The following is a 22,523-nucleotide window of genomic DNA, read 5'->3' as shown; positions in this document are numbered from 1 at the left end:
TGTTATGCAATCTTATTTCCTAAGATCTAAGTTTGGCTAAGTATAGCATGTATTATCTAAGGATGTGTGGTTAGATTAATGATTAATCATTAGCCCTAAACTACGTTTGAGAAGCATGTAATGAATGTTGTATACGTTGTTCTTTGTACTCTATGATTATGGCACTAATCAGGAGGAGTTGCTTTGTAGACTTCAGGAGGAGTCTACCTCACATGATTTTATCAAATGTAGACGGTGCGTTGTGCTCTTTTTCCCTTCGATTAAGCTTTTGTTTTTACCCAAGAGATTTTTATTTTACTTGACAAGGTTTTTACCGAGGCAACGATGTGTGCACCATGCAACCTAGGCATGCGACACAAGGGGGAGTGTTCCGGGAGAATTACTATTCTACCCTTGTGTGTGTCTTAGCCTAATAGGTTTCCTGTTAGGAGATAGATTAACATCTCCGTAATAGATTAGGACTCTGAATCCTAGGAGATTGTGGTTTTGTAATGCCTATATATAGGCCCCCATTATCATTCAATAATACACAATTATTTCATCCTAAAACAATTTTCTCATTTTAACTTCAATATTTTTCTTTTCTAGTTTTATCATAAAAATATATATGTAAGCCTAACAATATAATTTATATCATTTATGATAATATTATATATATTTTTAATTTTTTTTGCTACGAGTTTTTCTCACAATATACTTTTTATTTGATTGATCACCTTTCAATTCATCATTAGAGAGTTTTTTTTGGATTTTCTGTTCAAAAGATCGACTTGTCAAAAAATATATAATCAACTTGTTCCTTTGGTTTGTTTTTTCTAGCCTTGTTCCTCATTTTTTTTTAATAAAAGAAACTTATGAATCTATTTTTGAAAAAACAAAGTTACAAATTTGAGCGTTAGTTTTTTTTTTTGAAAGGGAGTGTTGGTTATTATAGAAGAAAATTATATCAAAGCCTAGTATCTTATATTTGAAAAAAAACAAGAAAAATTAAATGAGAATATAAAATAAATTAATATTATAATTAACTATGGTTTGAGTGGTTAATGAGGAGAGACATGTGTCAAATAACTAAATAGGTGAAGATGAAAATAGAGAAGTAAGGGTGGAGAGCATATTTGCTTTCTTTTGGTCCAATATGGCTATCAGTTTGCGTATTTCTCTCCATTAAGTGGGTTTAGCTGATTTTCAATATAAAAAAAAAACTGATTTTCTGAAATTTATTTTGCATTAATTATATATGCGATTTGTGTTATGCTATTTGAAATAGAAGAGAGGAGTAGATCGAGCTATCGACCGAGCTTCTTTCCCGACCCAAAATACCGTCGCGCAAACCGTCGCCTTTCCGCAGCCGTACGTACCGTTCCGGCCGGCGCACTTGACTCATCTGGTTCATATCGCCGTCGCGCTCCTCCCAACGGTAGTGACTGGCTTTACTGTCGCCAGAAGAGAGAGAGAACCGAAGTTCCAAAGTCTCTCCTGCTCTAAGTTCTCCGGCGACTTCGCAGCTTCTTTCTCGCATCTTTTGCCACCGATTCAACTGTATTTGGTATAATAATTGTTCCTCTTGTCGTCTTCATAATCCCTGGTTATGTAGTTTGATTGATTTCTTGAGTAATTTGATTTTGGATTTTTTTGGGTTTTCTGTTCTTCATCGTTCTTCGAGGATTGGAGGCTGCTCTTGCAATTTTAGGCTTCAATAGGCTTTGTGTGTAGCTAGTGAAGTACTAGGAAGTTTTCTGGGTTTAGAGGTAGATTACAACTTTGAATTCAATTTGGGAAAAGATGTTTGGGCTTGGGTTTCAATTTGGGAAATTTAGAGGTAGATTACAACTTTGAATTCAAAGTATGGTCTCTTTGGAGTGTTACTGTGATTTTGTTTCTGTAAATGGAATACGTTGTTCTATGAGTTAGTTTCAGTTCCTTGTAATTGTACAATGAGTTGGAAGGATATGGCTGCTGCATTTAAATTGAGATGCATGGTCATAGAGTTTTGTGGGAATATTTTGGTTAATTCCCTGTAAATGGAAATTGGTAAACATTGGTTATACATTCTGAGTTAATATCAGTTCTTAATTGAACTGTGGAAATCGAGTTCTTGTGTTCATTGTTTTCTATGGGTGGAGACACTATCATACTTGCCTCACAGGCTGAATAAGTATTTTATGTCCAAGATCCCATTGATCGGATTACCATGTAGCAATGAAGATGAAGACTCGTGATCTATATGACCTTGTTGTTGCTGTCCATGATGATCCATGTAATGCACAAAACATAGATGAATATGGATGGGGAAAATGTTCGGATTGATATTGATAAATTCATATTTAACCAGGAATTGCCTCCCCAATTCCCTTGTGATGATAGTGGGGATAATGAGTCCACTGATACAAATGAAAATTGATCAAACTTTGTCATGATGAATTGCTTTTGTTGGAAATATATGGTAAGTATGATATTTGTTCAAGAAAATTTAGTTTGTCAAATTTGTTATAGCATGCAGTATTTTATTCAAGTGTGATAACACTTGATCTTGAATTGAATGTATTTGATTTGAACTTCTCGTCTTATTGACGGCTTGTAGAAGAAAGATAACAAGGGGCCGTATAGGCTTGATTTTGATTGGATTTGAATCACGAGCAGCGTCACGTGGTGAATGTTCTTCGGATTTGATAGCGCATAGGGATTGGCACATTTGCTTAGTGCTTGTTGACTCTCCACGAGCTTGTTGAAGAACTTGATTTTACTTTGTTGCAGACTTGGAGACGAAGGTCGATCAAGGGCCGTTGAGGCTTGATATTGATCAGGTTTAGGCCACAAAGGATGTCCCGTGGGGATTTATACTTCGTCTGAAGTTGATGAATAGATGGCTATTTGGCAGCTTGATGGCTCTTCGGGAGATTGATGACTTCTGGACTTGAGGTTGGTGAAGTAATCGGCTACTTGGGAGCTTGTTGATTCTTCGGGAATTTGACAACTTCGGAGGTTGATTGGCAAAGGAATCAGCTACTTGGGAGCTTGTTGATTCTTCGGGAATTTGACGACTTCAGAGCTTGATTTGGCGAAGAAATTGGCTACTTGAGAGCTTGTTTATTCTTCGACAAGTTAGGAGCTTGTTTTGACGAAGAAATCGGCTACTTGGGAGCTTGTTGATTCTTCGATAACTTTAGAGCTTGATTTGGTGAAGAAATCGGTTACTTGGGAGTTTGTTGATTCTTCGGGAATTTGATGACTTCGGAGCTTGATTGGCGAATGAATCGGCTACTTGAGAGCTTGTTGATTAGGCCTCTGAGCCTCAGAATGATTTCTTATGTTTCTCCATCGTCTTTGTCCACGCCTGAAGTCTTCCTCGTCTTCTGCTCCTTCTCTTGGGCCAAGTCTTTGTCTTGATTTTGGAGAAAGTATTTATAGTGTCAAGGCTTCTCCTTGTAAGGAATGAATTGATGATACCAAATTAACTTTATTTCCGTAATAGTATAATTAAATCAATCGTAATTACTTAATTAATTTAAATGTAGTTATTTTTATAATTAAATCAATCAGAATTGAATAATTGAATTGTGACTATTGAGGGATTCCGTCAAGTTAATTAAATGTTCAATTTCCATTTTGATGATCAATCTATTTTAAATGACACCAAATTGTAGAAAACATTAATACTTGATTTTAGTCGGAATTAAGGTATTTATTCCCGACTATCCATTTATGTGCTACCACGTCTCTTTTAGAACGTTTTTAACTTTATCGAATTTTGAGCCACGTATGCAATTTGTCGGAGCCGTTGTTAATTTAATTATTTAATAAATACTATTTTCTGTGTCAACACTATGTTGAACCGTCCTGCTGTACTGTGAATCTATCTCTTGCATCCCTGTTTTGTTTCTTTTAGCTTATCTTGAACAAATCACAGAAGTCTTTAATGTGTATATTTTGTTTCTTCTTCGGTTATTGTTGCAGAGGTCCATGCAGAGCTGGTATGTGCACCACACCATTGCATTTCACATCTTCTCAGCTGATTACAAGTGAGATCTTTCCTGTTCCGGTAGTAAAGGCTCTTCTCTAACCTGGAGCTCTTAAAAATGGCCTTGTAAAAAACATGACTGTTCCAACTGGGATAACTTGTTAGAAATCTATAACTTGACCAATGCAAAGGAAGCCAATCCAGTGCTTAGAGGTTTGCTTTTTTCAATCGGTTTTCCTTTTCTGTTATTTTAAAACGTATAGATTATATTTAAAAGGAAGCCTATGATCCTTTTTCTTATTAAGTATCTTCCTGATTTGCTAGCTTGATTAAATTTTTGATCTTGCTAAACTCTCGTCCATGAATTGTCTACTTTTGGAACCTAACATTCTTTTCAATTGTATTGCGCATTGTTAACGTTTGAATAGGAAGCTGCGTAACGTAAACAAATAATATAAGATAGTAAGTATTCTTTTTTCATACAGGCTGCCAAACGATTATGGGAGGTGAATACTTCAAAGCAGATATGTCGGATCCAGTTTCATCTCAAACTATTTGTGAAATTTTATCTCATGCTTCGCGTCAAATGATCATGATATCCGTATCAGGGATTAGCAGGCTATTTAGGCTTTCTCATTTGAAAATATAACAAATTACTAATAAGTGTTAGACAATATTTTGGTTTATAAAAACTCATTTCCTAATTTGCTCCAAAAGTTACAAATAAAGACTACATAATAACAAGTTGTCACATGTCATATGATATTTTACTTTTTTGCATCTCTTTGTCTATTAAGAAGCTACCTGTTATTGTCGACTAAGAAACTACATGCTACTGTCGACTAAGAAGCTAGCTGCTACTGTTGATTGAGAAACTGTCTGCTATTGTCGACTTAGAAACTAACTGTTATTGTCGATTATAAAACTAACAGTTGTTATCTAATTAAGCAACCTGCTATTGTCAAGTATGAAATTAGCAGCTATTGTCGACTTGAAAGGTGCTACTGTCGGTTGAGAATGTATCTGCCACTGTCGACTATGAATCTAGCTGTTACTGTCGATTATAAAACTAACTGATACTGTGGTTTTTTATGAGCATAATTCGAAATTTCAAAGTTTTTAAAAAATATGCAATATAATATTTAAATGAAAGCTCATGACGTAAGAAATAACTTTATATATTAGATCACCTCCAAATTGTCGGTGGTTTGGCCGGAAAATTTAAAATTACCGGAAAAAAAAAACTAAAATATGAGGAAATATAAACTTATTAAATCTGGGAATGGCAGCTTGGTAATTTTCACGAAAATAATAGTAGATTGGACATTTCAGCATTGATTAATTGGGTACACTCATTTTTAAACTTTGACTTATGTCTTAATTTGTATAAAAATATGAAAAATAAATTTTTAGTTAATTTAAATATTGTCTAATACTACTAAGTAATTTTCTATTGAAAATATCTAGCAGACCAGTAATCTCATTCTCCTCTGTATTTTTCATGATTCACCAGGTTTTAACAGGGAGCTACTTCTCTGTGGCTGGAGTCCTCATAGGAGTTATGAAATCACGGAGGATGAGCATGTTTGGGAAATGAGACAATTCTGTTAATTTGGGGCCTCATCGAAGAAGGGATCCTAGAAAAACTTGTGACAACGTGAAACATGATGTAATAGATTATGTTTGGAACAGTTGCTATAGATAAAATTGAATATGCAGGCAGCAAAAAGTCATACAAAGAAATTAATTAAATTTCAATTAAAAAGGAAATTAAAAAATACACACTTTCAAATATGAAGGGGCCCACTTAATATGATCAATCCATTAATTGATTCCTTAATCTAAATTCATGTATGGATACAACCTAGAAGTACAGACACGTGCATTAGGTCTCGTATCAAACACTTTTGGACACGTTCGGATATGTTTGGACATGTGTATTCGAAATGGACACGCAAGTATCTAAATAGACACGCAACGAACACGTAATTATGGAGAAACTCATGATAAAAATAAAAATGCTTATGGCAGGATTCGAACCTTAGTCATCCAAAGTACTCAACAACTCCTCAGTCATTCCAACAAATTCAGTTTTTGTTATATTTATGCACACTTTGATATATATATATATATATATATATATATATAAGATATATATAAAAATAGAAACTCGTGATAAAAGTGAAAGTGCTTATAGTGGGATTCGAATCTTGGTTATCTAAGGTACTTATCAACTCCTTAGTCATTCCAACATATTTAATTTTTGTTATACTTATGCACACTTCGATATATATAACAATCTAAATAGTTTCAAATTTTATAAATCAATTTTCTAATAAATATATATATATATGTTCCGGGAGAATTATTATTCTATTTGTGTGTGTATCTTAGTCTTAATAGGTTTTCTGTTAGAGATGAATTAGCGTCTCTGTAATAGATTATGACTCTGAATCCTACGGGATTGTAGTTTTGTAATGCCTATATATAGGCCCACATATCATTCAATAAAAATACAGTTATTTCATCATGCATCACGTTATCACGCACTTTACTCTAAAACTCTGAATTTTTATAGCCCTAGAAATCCTTTTTTTGCCCCGCCGCCCGCCCTTGTCTCCAGCCTCTGGCAACCTTCCCGTCGGTGCTTCTCGTCGACAACAGCCTCTGCTGTTAGATCATAATTCTCATATATTCTAATACCCTAAAACATGAAATTTACTTATTTTATGTGCTTAATTTAATTTAGACTAATTCATTTCCATATTTTGTAGAATATCTTGACCAGAAGAGAAAAATGTGAAATTCCGGAAATTTTCCTAGCACCACCACTTTTAGTGAACTATTATGGCGGAACACCACCACATTTAGTGAAGCCATGCATTTTCCGGCTAATTTTAGGGAGGAGCAAGGAAGGAGCAACACATTGTTCTATCACAACTATATCTCATCTTTTTAGTTGAAATTTAATTACACCACTTTTCTCTCTTTCTCATAAAATCATGGATCCCCATTGTCAAAAAATCCACACCTATATTATGCAAAAATCTGATTTGATTTTGGGTGTAATCATCAACTCTAAGTCCATCATTACCTAGTAATCCACCCACTTCTTCCATGATCACCCACTTCCTTCATTATCACATACTTCTTCCATGATCACTCACTTCCTTCCATGATCACCCACTTGTTCCATAACCAACCACCCCACTCACTACACAATTATCTCTCATTTTCTCTACTTTTTCACCACAATTCTCCTCTATAAAAATCTCTATTACCACAACCACCAAGGGGGGGGGGGGGGGGGGGGAGGGGAGAGAAAAGAAAGGAAGAGAGGAAGAAAACATTTCCATCTACCAATCTCATTCTAAAAAAACACCAAATTTCATCACCTCATCATCCACTATTTTTCATACACCATCATCAAGCAAAGAGGAAGAAGAAGAGTCTAGCATCATTTGAGGATCTCCATCACCACCATGTCAAGATATCCATGAGTTCATCCACATCATCCTCAACTTGAGATTCACTAGTCACCTCTCTAATCTCTTTTTACTTTGATGTTCATAAACATGTTGAAGCTTGTGTATTTGGTTATGAGTGAGTAGTTAATTTCTTGGGGCTTCACCCTAGCCAATCTTGTATGACATTGATATAAATATTTTGTTTGATGCATTTTTCATCAGCACTCTAATATGCTAGTTCAAAAGTTAAACATTCATGCTTAAACTTAATCAATTTGTATATGATTGTTTGCCATGACATGATGAATGATTAAGGCTTGATTAACCTTAGTTGTTTGAAGTATGATAGCATATCATATGTGCATGTTAGAGTTGTGAACTACAATTACTTAGAGATAAGCATGGTTGGTTTGCATGATTTCTTCATCTTCAAACTTTATGCACTTAGGGTAATACATTTGATACTTAACCAGATACATATATATAACTTAAGTAGTTAAGTACTACACCCGAGAGAGGTTGCTTGATACCAACAAATGAGATTGTCCCTTGTCATACCCGAGAGGGATAGAATGAGAGAAATTGGCTAGTTAGAGTGTCATCATTCAATTTAGTAGCATCATTGATAAGAGAAGCTAGAGGTGGAAACCTTAAGTCATAACTCTCATTTATTTCATCACATCTAGTTTAACATAGCCTAGTTTACATTTTAAGTGGTCATTTAGTTTTTAGAAATAACCCCACATTTGAAACAAAATTAAATCACTACACCATCTTGCATATATCCACCATGTATTTGGGTTCACTTGTGAGCCTTGATTTGTGACTTGTACATTTGCATATTCTTCTAGCATCACTTAGGTTCTTCTAGTTAGAGAGGGTTTTTCCAATCCCTTGGGTACGACATCCCCTACTCACAATTCCACTACACTATAACTTGACCCTTATACTTGAGGGTGGCCTTTGAGTCGACACTTGTAGACCCCCTGCAGCCCTTGCCAATCTCCTCCGCATTCGCCAAGCAAACTCATCTTTTTGCCCCGCAAGACCCCACATCAAAGCATTCAAGATTGCTTCTCCATCATATTCACGCAAGCAACGCGAAATTAACAAGCAAAGTCTTCGCTCAAGAGAAGCTACTACCGTCTTTTCCACCCCTTCAAAGGTAATTTTTTTATTAACGTTCCCGCTTTTAAACATATAGATATATTATATCAGGCGCTATTAGCATTCTTCATGTCTCATTTCCGACCTTTCTTATAACGCCAATGAGACCAAAGAAGGATATGATTCACCTCTTGGTTGATGTTTTTCGTGTGACGGTTCTGAGGGAGTCACGATTGTTTTGAAAGGGAAAATCGATTTCGTGTGGTTGCCTGAGTGCACCGCTGTTTTGGATGCGATCGTGAGTATCGTCATTTGCATCGATTTTTCTTGTGACCATATATGTCACCCCGTCTAATTCCTATTATACTTGAATCTAATCGATTCCGTATTCGTTTTTGTAGTTGTCATCGCCATCTCGACCAGAATTTGGCCTTCTTGATCTAGAAGGCAATGAATACCACCGCTGGGTTTCTGACATGGAGCTCGCTTCCGAGTGCCGAAGGATCCAAGGCATGTTTACTGACCCTCCTGCTAATTTGCCACTTATGACCAAGACTCAAGCTCTCATCTTCATGAGACGTCACATCCATACAACTCTCAAGAGACAATACTTGAACGTAAAAGATACTAAAGAATTATGGGACAAACTACGCTTGCGGTACAACAACGTTCATGATAAGCTTCTCCCTGAATTGACTATTAGATGGGATAACATCCGTCTATTGGACTATAAGAGAGTGGATGATTTCAATCATGATATGTTATGCCTGCAATCCGATCTTGGCATCGTTAGTGTCATAAAGACCAACCTAGATCTTCTCAATAAGTCATTGGACATGTTTTTAATCAACTATGAGGTTCAAGCTCATACGTACCGCACTCATGTAGAAGAAGGGAAGATTTAGACTTTCACCGACTTAATGGCGCTCTTGGCAAAGAAGGAGAGGAATTCTGAGATCCTCCTCAATAATAACAATAGACCAGTTGGCACTAAAAAGATTTCTACGCCATAGTCTAACTATGGGAAAACACCTAAGCAAAAAAAATCAATTAAGGAATGCTCCATACTAGCAACAAAGTAACAACTCTCATGGTGGGAGGCAACCGAGTCGTTCTCGGCCCAAGTCCAATACTTAGACCCGAGATGGTGGCGGTGCCGCACTTTTCGGGGGAGGCCATCCCCGTCCCAAACCTCAAGGAGGCTGTGTGCCTCCTCATGCCTTCAATTCCAATAATGGCAAGTCTACATGCTTCAAATGTGGCTCTTTCGAGCATTTTAATCGCGATTGCCGCGCTAGCAAAGAGATGATCAAGGCATACTTCGCCTACAAGAATTTTCTACAACCTGAATCGAACCATGTGGATGAGGACCCTGAGTTCGAGACTCACCACATCTCCATGAAGCCCGAGCCCATTGCTTCCAAGGCTAAGCCTCCGGCCCCTACAATGGATACCCCCAACTTTGATTAGTCATCTTTAGCTTATCCTAACTTTATTATTTCAAGTATTGTTATGGCCGACCACCATTGTTATTTTCATTGAATTTGTAATAGTCTTTTCATTTTGGAATTAGAAGTTCATGTGTGATGTATTAAAGATTGGCATTCAATAAAATTTCTCAATTTCTTGTTTACAAGTTAATCTCTTTGAGAATTTTATTTACCTTACACTTAGCATGATGGTCAATGTGTGCAACTCACGTGGTTTTTTAATTAGATGTTTTTGGGTTACATGGGACCCCAATAACACTACATTGTGAATTTGGAACTTAAAATTTGAAAAACGGACATTCGAACGTCAAAATTTAACATCGTTTTGGCCACTTGACCGTATCCGGTTACTATTTCGGCGTTTCAGAAACGTTTTCCAGCGTTTTGGCCGCCTTCCGGCCCTTTTCCGGGGTTTACATCGCCACTTTCCGGTTTCTGTCGGCGTCCCCTGTCAAACTTGAAGCTCTAGCCTCCATACCAGCCAGCTCCAGCCCCCGCCGGCTGGTTTTCCGGCAATCGGCGCCGCCAGTTTCCGGCGAGTTTTCCAATGATTTTTTCGGCATATTTCCAGCAGTTCTTGCTGCCACATTTTCCTAGTTCAAATTTCACCCGGGTTTGAGTTCTTTTGACTTGGTTTTCCGGTTAATTTTTCGGTTTTCTCTAAGTCTGTTATCTACACTCACTGACACGCTTTTTATGTGTTTTTACACCGATTTTGGATGGTTTCTACCACCCTAGTTTATTGTTTGGTATTCCACTGCTTCAATACCATCTTTTTCCAACTCTTTAGTTGAAGAATGTAGTACTATTGCCATGTGATACATTCAGTAGGATCACACTTTATTCTGATTCCTTTTCTTACAATATCCTACGACGTATTATATAGAATTGTTCCCATGTCTCTGACAATCACAAAGTTTGTTCTCAAACCGGTTATGTGTTTACCATTGGGAATACAACGATATCTTGGAGATCTACGAAGCAATCTCTTATTTCTCCTTCTTTAAATCACTCAGATATCATTGCTCTCCATGAAGCAGTTAAAGAATGTATTTGGCTATGGTCACTCGTTCGCCATATTCGTGACTCTTGTGGATTAGTCTCTACAACTGATCAACATATGTGCATTTATGAAGATAATGCTGCTTGCATAGAGCAGGCTAAGTTAGGTTTCATCAAGGGAGACAACACCAAGCATATTTCGCCCAAGTTATTCTACAATGTTCAACAACATAAGTTCTTGAATGTTCAGATCAATCAAGTGAGTTCATAATCTAATGTTGCAGATTTGTTCACTAAATCTTTGCCTAAATCTACTTTTGTGAAACATGTTAAGAGCATTGGCATGCGTCGCTTATCAGAACTTTAGAGTTTGGTAGACTTCAGGAGGAGTCTACATTACATGTTAAGATCATTAAGTAGCTGGTGCGTTGTGTTTTTTCCCCTTCGATCAAGCTTTTGTTTTACCCAAAAGGTTTTTGTTTTGCTTGACAAGGTTTTTACCGAGGTAACGTTGTGCGTCATGCAACCTAGGCATGCGACATAAGGGGGAGTGTTCCGAGAGAATTATTATTTTACCATTCTGTGTGTCTTAGCCTAATAGGTTTCATGTTAGAGATAGATTAGCATCTCTGTAATAAATTAGGACTCTGAATCCTACGGGATTGTGATTTTGTAATGCCTATATATAGGCCCCCATATCATTAAAGAAATATACAGTTATTTCATCATGCATCAATATATTAAAAATAATATTTAATTAACGTGTTCATCACGTGACTGTGTTAAAAAATTTAATTTTCTGTGTTTGCGTATTGTATTGTGTCCAATACGGACACTCGTGTTCGTATCTGTACTACATATAATATATAATACTTGAATTGGGCCCACTGTATGACAAAATCCATATCTTGCCGCACTCCTTCATAAATGTGGGTATTGGCTTGATTGTCACACCTCTATTGGGCACAATCTTTATATTTGTGACTTCAATGTAGCTAGGGCCAGTCCTGAGGGTGTGCCAACTGTGCAGCCGCACATTGCCTTTGATTTATAGGGGCCTCTAATATTTTTTTCTTTTTGGTATATATATTTATTAAATCAATATATATATATATAGTCACTATCTAGAGTGAAGCTTCACTATGAAATTACAGAGTGAAGTTCCAATTTTGGTACACTTTTCGGTCAATTTTTTTCACCATAAGCGATTTAATATTTAAGTATGTTATTCAAGATCATCTCTACAAAATTGCATCTAATTTGACAATGGTTTGAGCTTTCAAAATTGAGATTTACACGAACGGTTCACGTTGAACAATTTTAATTCATTCATTGATTTAATCTAATTTCAATACCTTAACGATGTCCGAATTAGATGAAATTTTGTAGAGATGATCTTGAATAACATACCTAAATATTGAATAGCTTATGATGAAAACATTTGACCGAAAAGTGTGTCAAAATTAGAACTTTACTCTGTAATTTCAGAGTGAAGCTTCACTCTGGATATTATATATATATTAGCCCGTCTTGGCTGCGAAGGTCCGCACCACTGTTTTGGTGCGGATTTCCATTTTTGCACCACTTTTCGATCGAATGTTCTCATCACTACCGTCTAGTATATAGATAATATTGCGTAGATTATCTCTGCAAAATTTTAGCCAATTTGGTGATCGTTAAGACCCTCAAAATTGCGTTTTTCTGTTAAAAACATAAACGGTTCATGTTTGACAGAATTTAGTCCGTCCATTTGTTTTTCGATTTTGAGGACCTTAACGATCACTAAATTGGCTCAAATTTTGCAAAGATGATCTACACAATAATATCTAGATACTAGACGGTAGAGATGAGGAAATCCGACCGAAAAGTGGTTGAAAACTGGAAATCCGCACCAAAACCATTAGTGCAGACCTCCTTATTTGAGAAAATCTGTATATATATATAAATACACACACACAGTAGTTCAATCCAAGCACAAATAGCTCCTTAGAACAACTGACAATCTCTTAGGCTCTTTTAACTTTGTTTGTCTTATTATAAGGGGTTCGAACCCTTTTTTTTTGTCTATATTTTAACTTTTTAAGACACCATTTCTTTTCTTTCTCAAAAAAAAATATATAAACCATTTATTTTTCTTTCTTTTTGTGATCAAAATTTTCCCTTTGTATCTCTCATCCCTATTTTTCTTTTTTATTATCTCCTGAATCTTTTTTCAATAAATTCTTGAAATCATTATGTAATATATATATATATATACAGTCTCTATCCAGAGTGAAGCTTCACTCTGAAATTACAGAGTGAAGTTCCAATTTTGGCACACTTTTCGGTCAAATTTTTTCACCATAAGTGATTCAATATTTAGGTATGCTATTTAAGATCATTTCTACAAAATTTTATCTAATTCGGACATCGCTAAGGTATTGAAATTAGATTAAATGAATGAATTAATTAAAATTATTCAACGTGAACCGTTCGTGTAAATCTCAATTTTGAAAGCTCAAACCATTATCAAATTGGATGAAACTTTGTAGAGATGATATTGAATAGCATACCTAAATATTGAATCGCTTATGGTGAAAACATTTGACCGAAAAGTGTGCTAAAATTAGAACTTTACTCTATAATTTCAGAGTGAAACTTCACTCTGGATAGAGACTGTGTATATACATATATATCAGTAAAACAAATTTCCGCACAAGGCCTCTAAGTTAAACAGATCGACCCTGAATGTTGCTATTTGGCTTGGACACAAACAAGTGTGGTATTCTAGATCAATTTTGTCACAAAAGAAGAATGTGGGTGTTGCTCACGTAGTTGATAATCTTTTCGAAACGCAATCGACTGGACCGAGGTCTGTTATGGGTAGGAAGGAATATATGTGTTGCAGAACTTCATCCGGAAGATCACAAAATCTGGTTGATCTGGTTGGAAGTTCTGAAAGATCACTGGTTGGCTTGATTTTCTTGCGGTTCATGATAAGCTATCTATATCTTTCAACACTCGACAGAAATCCCGAACTCTGTGCAAGACTCCTACACGAAAGATCGAAAGTTTATTCCAAATAAAAAGTAAAAGTAAATAATTATCAGCGGCCGAGACCCAATGTGGGCCTATTGGCCCTGACACTCGGACTTTGGAAACCCCTCTAGTTGGAGTATCTCCCTCCAAACTTGATCATAGTGCCCCTTGGAAAGTCCCGCACTTATGGCCAGTACCAGTAGACTTCCCTTCTCCGATCAACGCCGCAACGACCACCGCGACAACGGTTCCATGGACAACGACACTTTCGAATCCGACACCGAATACGCCTTCCAGCTCCAGCTCCAGGAAGCCCTGACCGCCTCCCTCGCCACCCAACCGTTCTCCTCCTCCGCCCGAAACGACGCCGCTTCGGTCTTCGTCCCAATGGAGCAGACGATCAAAGTCCTTGGCGTCGATCTCGCCCGTGCGATTCACGATGCCAAGGTCGGGAGGGAGATCACCGAAATTCCCGACGACGAGTGGGAGCGATCCGGCGCCGGCTTCAACAAGGCGTTTGATGCGGGCGCGTCGTCTTCGGCTGCGGCGGCGTCGATTGTGGAGAGCGAGTTCAGGCTTTATTTCATGGGTTTGTTGAGCGAGGAACAGGCTTTCTTTCATCCGTTTGATCCGAAATTGGCTTTGGCCGGGATTGGGGTGGCGATATGTGATTCCATGGATAACCTGGTGTTTGAGGTTAGCAAACCGTTGATTGAGAATAAGCTCACTAGAAATATGGCCCAATTGGAGGCTTTGATCGAAGGGCTTAATGCTGCTGTCTTTGGGGCTGAAAAGAATCACCTTCTTCTGTGATAATTACTCCATCTTTCATTTTGTAAGTTCATCTTGGCAATTGGTTTGGAAACAATATATGATTTTACCTATTATAATTTTGTTTTTCTTTTTCAAAAAATTATTTAGAGTTTTAAAGAATGCAGTTTATTATTAGAACTGTATAGCGTGCAGTGTTGAAGAATTCTAGATCTTGTATCTTATACAAGTTACTTGTGCAGATAAATGGGAAATGGTCTGCAAAGGAGAAAAAGGTATTAAACCTTGTTAATCAGGTTAAAAGTCTTCAAAATAAGTTTACAGAATGCAACTCCATTCTTGTGCCTCGGTTGGAAATTAAGTTTGCATTTAAACTTGCAAGAGATGCCATAGAGTCTCAGTTGCAGATGAAGCCTGCAGAACCCATCATTAGCGATATTTTGAAAGAGACTTGCGTGATTTGCATGGAAGATTGCGATGTTGGTCATATGCTTTCAGTTGTTGGCTGCCTACATCGGTATTGCTTTTCGTGTATGAAACAACACGTAGAGGTGAAGTTGCTCAATGGGATCCTTCCTAAATGTCCTCATGAAGATTGTAAGTCTGACCTTAATGTCGACAGTTGTGCGAAATTCTTGTCTGTTAAACATGTTGACACTATGCGCCAGCGCATAAAGGAAGCTTCAATTCCTGCAACTGAGAGAATTTATTGCCCATATCCAAGGTGCTCTCTCTTAATGTCAAAAAGTGAGCTTTATCAACATGCTAAGGAAACCTTGATGGGGGCTGTGGAGAACTCTGGACTTAGGATATGCATAAATTGTCGAAACCCTATCTGCATCAACTGTAAAGTCCCTTGGCATATAAGCATCACATGCGCTGACTACAAGAGGCTTAATCCTAATCCTCCAGAAGAGGACACTAAGCTAAAGTTCCTTGCCTCAAGTAAGCTTTGGCGTCAATGTGTGAAGTGCAGCCATATGATTGAACTTCTTGAAGGTTGCTACCACATGACTTGCAGGTATTTACTCATGTCTTTTAGTTGACACCTCTTAATATTATCAAGTACTTTAACTATCTGTCTAGTTAAAAGTTTACAGATCTGATTTTTCGATACTGCTTTTGTCTTATACAAAACCCGAACAGCAAAAGGCCATATCTTTTATCGATGATAAATATTTTTGCTCTAGCTTGTAGTAGCTTTAGTTTTCATCTTATTAGTTAATAAACAAGCAGGTAGTGCTAATTTTGATGTGATTTGCAACTGAAGGTAACAATAGAGGTGTGCAAAGTAGTGATCTTATCGGAACAGAGTAGTAAGTGGGAAGCCTAGTAAGAGTTAAGACAGTCTATGCTTTCTGACATTTATCTTGTACATTAAGTAGAAGTCTAGAGGTGGCAAACGGGATGGGACGAGCTGGGCCAGCCCATCTTAAGCGGGCTAAAACCGTGCTTGTGCCGTGTTCGGGCCGGCCAATTTATTTATCGTGTCAGGCTCGGACCGGCCCATTTGCTTAAACATTAAGCCCGGCCCAGCCCAGCCCGGTCCATGGCCCAAGCCTATATCGGGCCGGGCTCGAGCCACGTGCTCTAATCCTCTGAGCTACATGCCCCACCCCGTCTCCACTGGATCTGTTCCCAGGAGTACCCTAAAAAAAGGAACCTTTCCTCCTTGTAGAACTAGTTGTTGGAAGAGTGATTGAGGAAAAGGGTGAGCATCAAATGCTGATAAAGTTGAACATAAGGATGAGAGAAATTACTGATATGATTTTTTCAGACTGCTATTGTCTTTTACGTGACCAGTCGTACTAATGATTTGTGAATAACATGATTTTAAACGGAGTTAGAAATATTAACTTGTTTTGGGAGTTTATTATTCTTATATGTACGGTCTATGGTGTTGTAGATCAAGTTTGCAAGTGACTATATAATATACATGTCTACTAATTGTTAACTTCTGTTTTAGGTGCAATTATGAATTCTGCTATAATTGTGGAGCTGAGTGGAAAAACAAGAAGCCGACATGTAAATGCCCGCTTTGGCATGAGGATAATATTTTGCATAATGAAGATGGTTTTATTTTGGATGATGAGGATGGTGATTTTGATGAAGTGGAGGCAAATGAGAATAATATTTTGCATCATGAGGATGGTTTTATTGTGGAGAATGAGGAGGCAAATGAAGATAATATTTTGCCTAATGAGAATGGTTTTATTTTGAATGATGAGGATGGTGATTTTGATGAAGTGGAGGGAGATGAGGATAATATTTTGCATGATGAGAATGGTTTTATTTTGGATGATGAGGATGGTGATTTTGATGAAGTGGAGGGAGATGAAGATAATATTTTGCATGATGTGGATGGTTTTATTTTGGATGATGAGAATGGTGATTTTGATGAAGTGGAGGGAGATGAGGATAATATTTTGCATGATGAAGATGGTTTTACTTTGGATGATGAGGATGGTGATTTTGATGAAGTGGAGGGAGATGAGGATAATATTTTGCATGATGAAGATGGTTTTACTTTGGATGATGAGAATGGTGATTTTGATGAAGTGGAGGGAGATGAGGATAATATTTTGCATGATGAGGATGGTTTTATTTTGGATGATGATTTTGATGAAGTGCATGATGACGATGGTTTTATTTTGGATGATGAGGATGATGGTTTTGATGAAGTAGAGGCAGATTTTGATTCTCATGATGATTAGAGGTTGGGTAAATTGGTTCCATTCGTAATAGCAACCATGGAGTATCATGTTGTGTTTTTCACAATGATTATATCATTGGTTCCAATTAAAATTGCAGGAGTATTTTTTTGGTAACAAAAACAGATTCTTGAAAGCTTCTGGGGATCAGCAGCAAAGATGTTCGTAAAGCATCTTTGATTTTCACAGCTTTGTATTTTATTTCTATTTCATAGCTTTTGTATGATAATGTTATCTGTAAATATATATATATATATATATATATATATATATATATATATCTGATGTAAGCCATCAAAAAAGAATGTAATATAATTGTAGAAATGTATTTTTTCTCTTTTGAATCTTTTCTCATCCCAGATATGCGGTAGCACAGATATACTAATATACTATGCTGAACAGCTCAATATATTTACCTTTTGTGATTCCAACACATAGTTTAGAATTATGGAAATATACGTCTTCCTGCTTGAACGATATGATCTGTGTACGTATAGTACCTACAGTTTGAGATATAGTTTGTACTTTAAAATTGGATTCAGATCCTGCTTGATCATTTCTGGCCTGCACATTTTACCCGCAGCAACGCTAAAGTTGAAAGTCGAAAGTCGAAACACCTTAAAATTAGTCATGGTCAAAAGTAGCAAACTAATTTAAAACATTAATTAATCAACAATTAAACATTAAATAAAAGCGGGAAAAGGAATGGCCCCAAATGGAAATTCACCGACTTTCTTAGTTATATGCTTTTGTAATTGTATAATTTCTGAATTAATATATATACCCAAAAATTTTATATCGTGCTTTCCCATGTTTATTATATTTTTACTAATAATAATATTTTTATTTATAAACTCTTGCAAAATAATTTCTACATGCTTCCTATGCTCATTTCTATTTTTGCTATGTATAAGTATGTCATCAACATACACTACAAAAACTATCATATTTTTTGAAAATTTGATCCATTGTTCTTTAAAAAATTGAAGGTGCATTTTTCAAACCAAATGGTATAACAAGCCATTCAAAATGTCCTTCCGGACAAGTAAAAGTTTATATTCTATTGATGCTTCATCTAGTCTAATTCGCCAAAAACCAAAATTACAATCATATTAGTTAAAATATTAGATTTCTTGAATAGGACTTTTGTAAGTTGAGATCCGTATTGTTGTAAATACGTGTGAGCTTGTGTTTTTACTTGAGTGTTTGATGTAATTGAATTAATTGTGGTTGATTTCACGTATCATGTTCTTAAATCTTAGATTTTTCTTATCCGAAATTTGGGGTGTTACAATTAGTATCAAATTATGATATTCTAACAGGTCTATATGGTGGTAATCTAAAAGATTCTGGTACTAGTTCTTGTTTAATTACACTTTTGTGCTGCTTGTATTTACCATAGTTACTATTTTAAGTTTAACTTTAGATAAATTTAACTCGCAATTTTTAGTTATTAAGAACTTATTTTCTTATATCCTATCTTATCATTTTGCGTATTAATTTCTTCTTATATATTTAGTGTATTAAAACAAGGCTCAATTTTCAGATGCTTTGTTATTATAACAATGCTCACAATATATAATTTTGCTCATAAAATACTTTTCTACTACAATTTTCTTATATTTGCTACATGTTTAAGGCCAACCTAAATTAATAAACTGAAATTCTTCATGCTCATTGGATTCTTCATGCTCATTGTGCTCTATTTGCTCCTTAATATACTAAAATTTAGCTTGTTCTTCAAACATACATATATCAAATCACTATTTAAAATTGCTCATTCAATCTGATTCTGTATCTGATTCAGAAAGCATATCAACGTTGTTTATACTATAAATGCTCTCATTATCACTTAAACTATCAAGACTATATATTGTTTTCAGATCTTCATCATCTTCTAAATTAAATTGCTCAAATAATTATACTTTTATCTCTAGGATGTTTGCTCGATTTTGGACATTTAGGTCTAATATGTCCTACTTCACCACAAAAATAACATGTACACTTACTCTTTTCTTTAGGTGCTTTAATTTTTCTTATCCAAGGTTCCTAGTTTGTTTTTGAAATTGCTTAGGTAAATATCTTCTTTTCATATAGGTTCTTTAGGGTTGGATATCAAACCTTCTATCATGCTTCTATAATTTTTATACTTTTTCCTATATGGTTTAATGCTCTTTTTATATTTTCTATGACAATCATATTGTTTTGGTAAGTCTATATTTTACATCTCATGTAAAACTGTTTTTTAATTTGTCTCTTTGCTTTTAACTGTCTAGATTATTCTCTAAGTATATCGTAAACATGCTTAGTTATAGGTCCTATTGAAACATCATTTTTCTAGGATGTTTCTGCCATTATTTTTCTCTTATTAGTCCTTTAATTTTAGTCATATAAGTATTTAACAAATTAACATCATTACTTCTTTCAGTTCTTCCTAAATATTTAAAGAAATATGTAGTATATTCTCCTATATATTGTAAATCACAAATCTGTAATTGCTCTAAATTTCTTATTATTTTAATTCTTGCTCATTTCTACCATCTAAACGATTATGATCTAAAAATTCAAATTTAATAAGGTTAACAAAAGTATCAATATTAAATGGTTGTTCTTATATCCTTGTAAGTTAGGTAACAACCATTTAATTCATTCTAAAAATGCACTATCAACTGGTTTTGCCTCTATCATATTAACATACTTACTACCAAGTTTGAACTAAGTTTTGTAATTCAACATTAAATTTATCTGATGCTTTTCCAACATACATTAAATTAATGCTTAAATTTTTAAAGTTTCCTTTCATATTATAATTTTTGGTTCTAATGCTCACTGTAGACACATGAAATTTAATAAATTAAATTATCTTCGTTAAAAAATTAAATCGACCAAGAGCCCGACAAAATTGCACACGTGGCCGAAAGTCAACAAAGTTAGTGCGGATATGAATAAAACTCGTGTCAGCACATAAACGGATGATCGTAATCAAAACTACGTGATTCCGAAAAATTGAATTTTATTGACGATTCGAAATGGCAATCGGACATTTGATTAAATCAATAAATTTCTTAACGGTCATAATTAAATCAATTATTTTCTGTTTAATTTAGTTATGAGAATAACTAATTTTAAATTAATTGGAAAATACATATTGATTTAATTATACAATTAAAGAATTTATTATTTTAGTGTCATTAAAATATTCTACAAAATAGAAACTTTGACACTATAAATACACCCCTTCAACATGAAGAGAAGGGGGGGATTTTTTGAGACTTGGAGAAGGAGAGAAATCACTTGAGCAAGGATCACTCTCGACAAATCCCGAAGTCTCTCAAGTCCACGAAGATCATCAAATCCACGAAGAATCGTCAAGCCACCAAATCGCTCGTTCTTCATCAAATCCAAATTCAACCTCAAGTCCACGAAGAATCATCAAGCGGCCAAATCGCTCATTCTTCATCAAATCCAAATCCAACCTCAAGTCCACGAAGAATCATCAAGCGGCCAAATCGCTCGTTCTTCATCAAATCAAATCCAAACCAAACTCAAATCCTCAAGATCAAGTGCATGTCACCCTTGAGCCAAATCACATACGGAGATAGAATCATAGGAGTTCACCAAAGATTGTAACCCCGCGCTTGATATTCAATAAATTACATTTATTTGTACACGTGTCTGCATTCTCTTACTTGTTTTCAGATTCGCGTTCTACAAATTGGCACGCCCAGTGGGACTTCTTTGGCCTCTCATCTCCTTCTCCGAAGAAATCAAATCCGTTTGTGCGATGGCTTCCAAGAACAATCAAGTCGTTCCAAGGAAGAAATCCAAGTCCACAACTGCGAGGTTAAGCAGAGAGGCTGAGCTGATCAAGAAGTTCAAGCAAACATCCTCCAAATCAAAGAGTGAACCGATTGCCCTTGTCACCCGAAGCGTGGCTAGAGCTCAACCCACGACGTTCATGGCACTTGCTAGTAAGCCTCGTCAACCAGTCATCACCTTGGAGAGCTTGGGAGCAATAGAGCATGCCTTTCAAAGCGGGAAGAAGCAAGTGTCAAAAGAGAAGGAGCCAAGTGAGCAATCTCTTCTACCCATTCATGGAGATGGCCCTATCCTAGAAGACGTTTTCTCTGATGACGAATCAAGCACGGCATCATACCATGGAAGTCCCAAAGAAAATGGCGATAACTTTCATTCTATGACACATGAATCCTCTTCTGACAATGCGCAGGTCTTGGTGACGGGGGAATCCACAGTCAAGGAGCAACTCTCCAATCTGTTGGAGATGGTTGAAAAGCTCACCCGAACGGTTGAAGAAAAGGACGTGCAAATCGCTGAGCTCTATAGCAGGTTGGAAGATCACAATGATGAGAACTCCACCAAAGGATCGCCTGGTAGGAGGAAAGTAAATGAAAAGGGAGAAACATCCAAGAACGATGGCGACTCGCTTGGTTCTTTATCACTCCAGCAATTACAGGACATCATCACCAACTCAATTCGGGCTCAATATGGAGGTCCTTCTCGTGACTCCATCACTTACTCCAAACCTTACACGAAGAGGATCGACAGCTTAAGGATGCCACCGGGGTATCAGCCACCAAATTTCCAACAATTTGAAGGTAAAGGAAACCCAAAGCAACATGTTGCTCACTTCGTGGAGACTTGCAGTAAAGCCGGGACAGAAGGCGATCACCTTGTCAAGCAGTTTGTTCGCTCGTTGAAGGGAAATGCCTTCGAGTGGTATACAGACTTAGAGCCGGAGTATGTTGATAGTTGGGACCAAATGGAGCGCGAGTTCCTTAATCGATTCTATAGTACAAGGCGGACGGTGAGCATGATGGAGCTAACTAACACGAAGCAACGGAAGGATGAACCCGCGATTGGCTACATCAATAGATGGCGCTCACTTAGCCTTGATTGCAAGGATCGACTGTCAGAGGTGTCAGCCGTTGAAATGTGCATCCAAGGCATGCACTTTGATTTGTTATACATCTTGCAAGGA

At 36.4% G+C, this 22,523-nt stretch overlaps 1 pseudogene; it reads left to right on the top strand.

The window, feature by feature from the left end:
- The first annotated feature begins 14,204 nt into the window (after positions 1-14,204).
- LOC126786757 (uncharacterized) lies at positions 14,205-17,782 on the top strand (annotated as a pseudogene).
- Positions 17,783-22,523: the final 4,741 nt, after the last annotated feature.

Source organism: Argentina anserina, chromosome 3 (genome assembly GCF_933775445.1).
Source record: "Argentina anserina chromosome 3, drPotAnse1.1, whole genome shotgun sequence".
In the NCBI taxonomy this organism is placed as follows: Eukaryota; Viridiplantae; Streptophyta; class Magnoliopsida; order Rosales; family Rosaceae; genus Argentina; species Argentina anserina.
The sequence above is the reverse complement of the archived record's forward strand: the minus strand, read 5'-3'. Positions and strand labels throughout refer to the sequence as shown.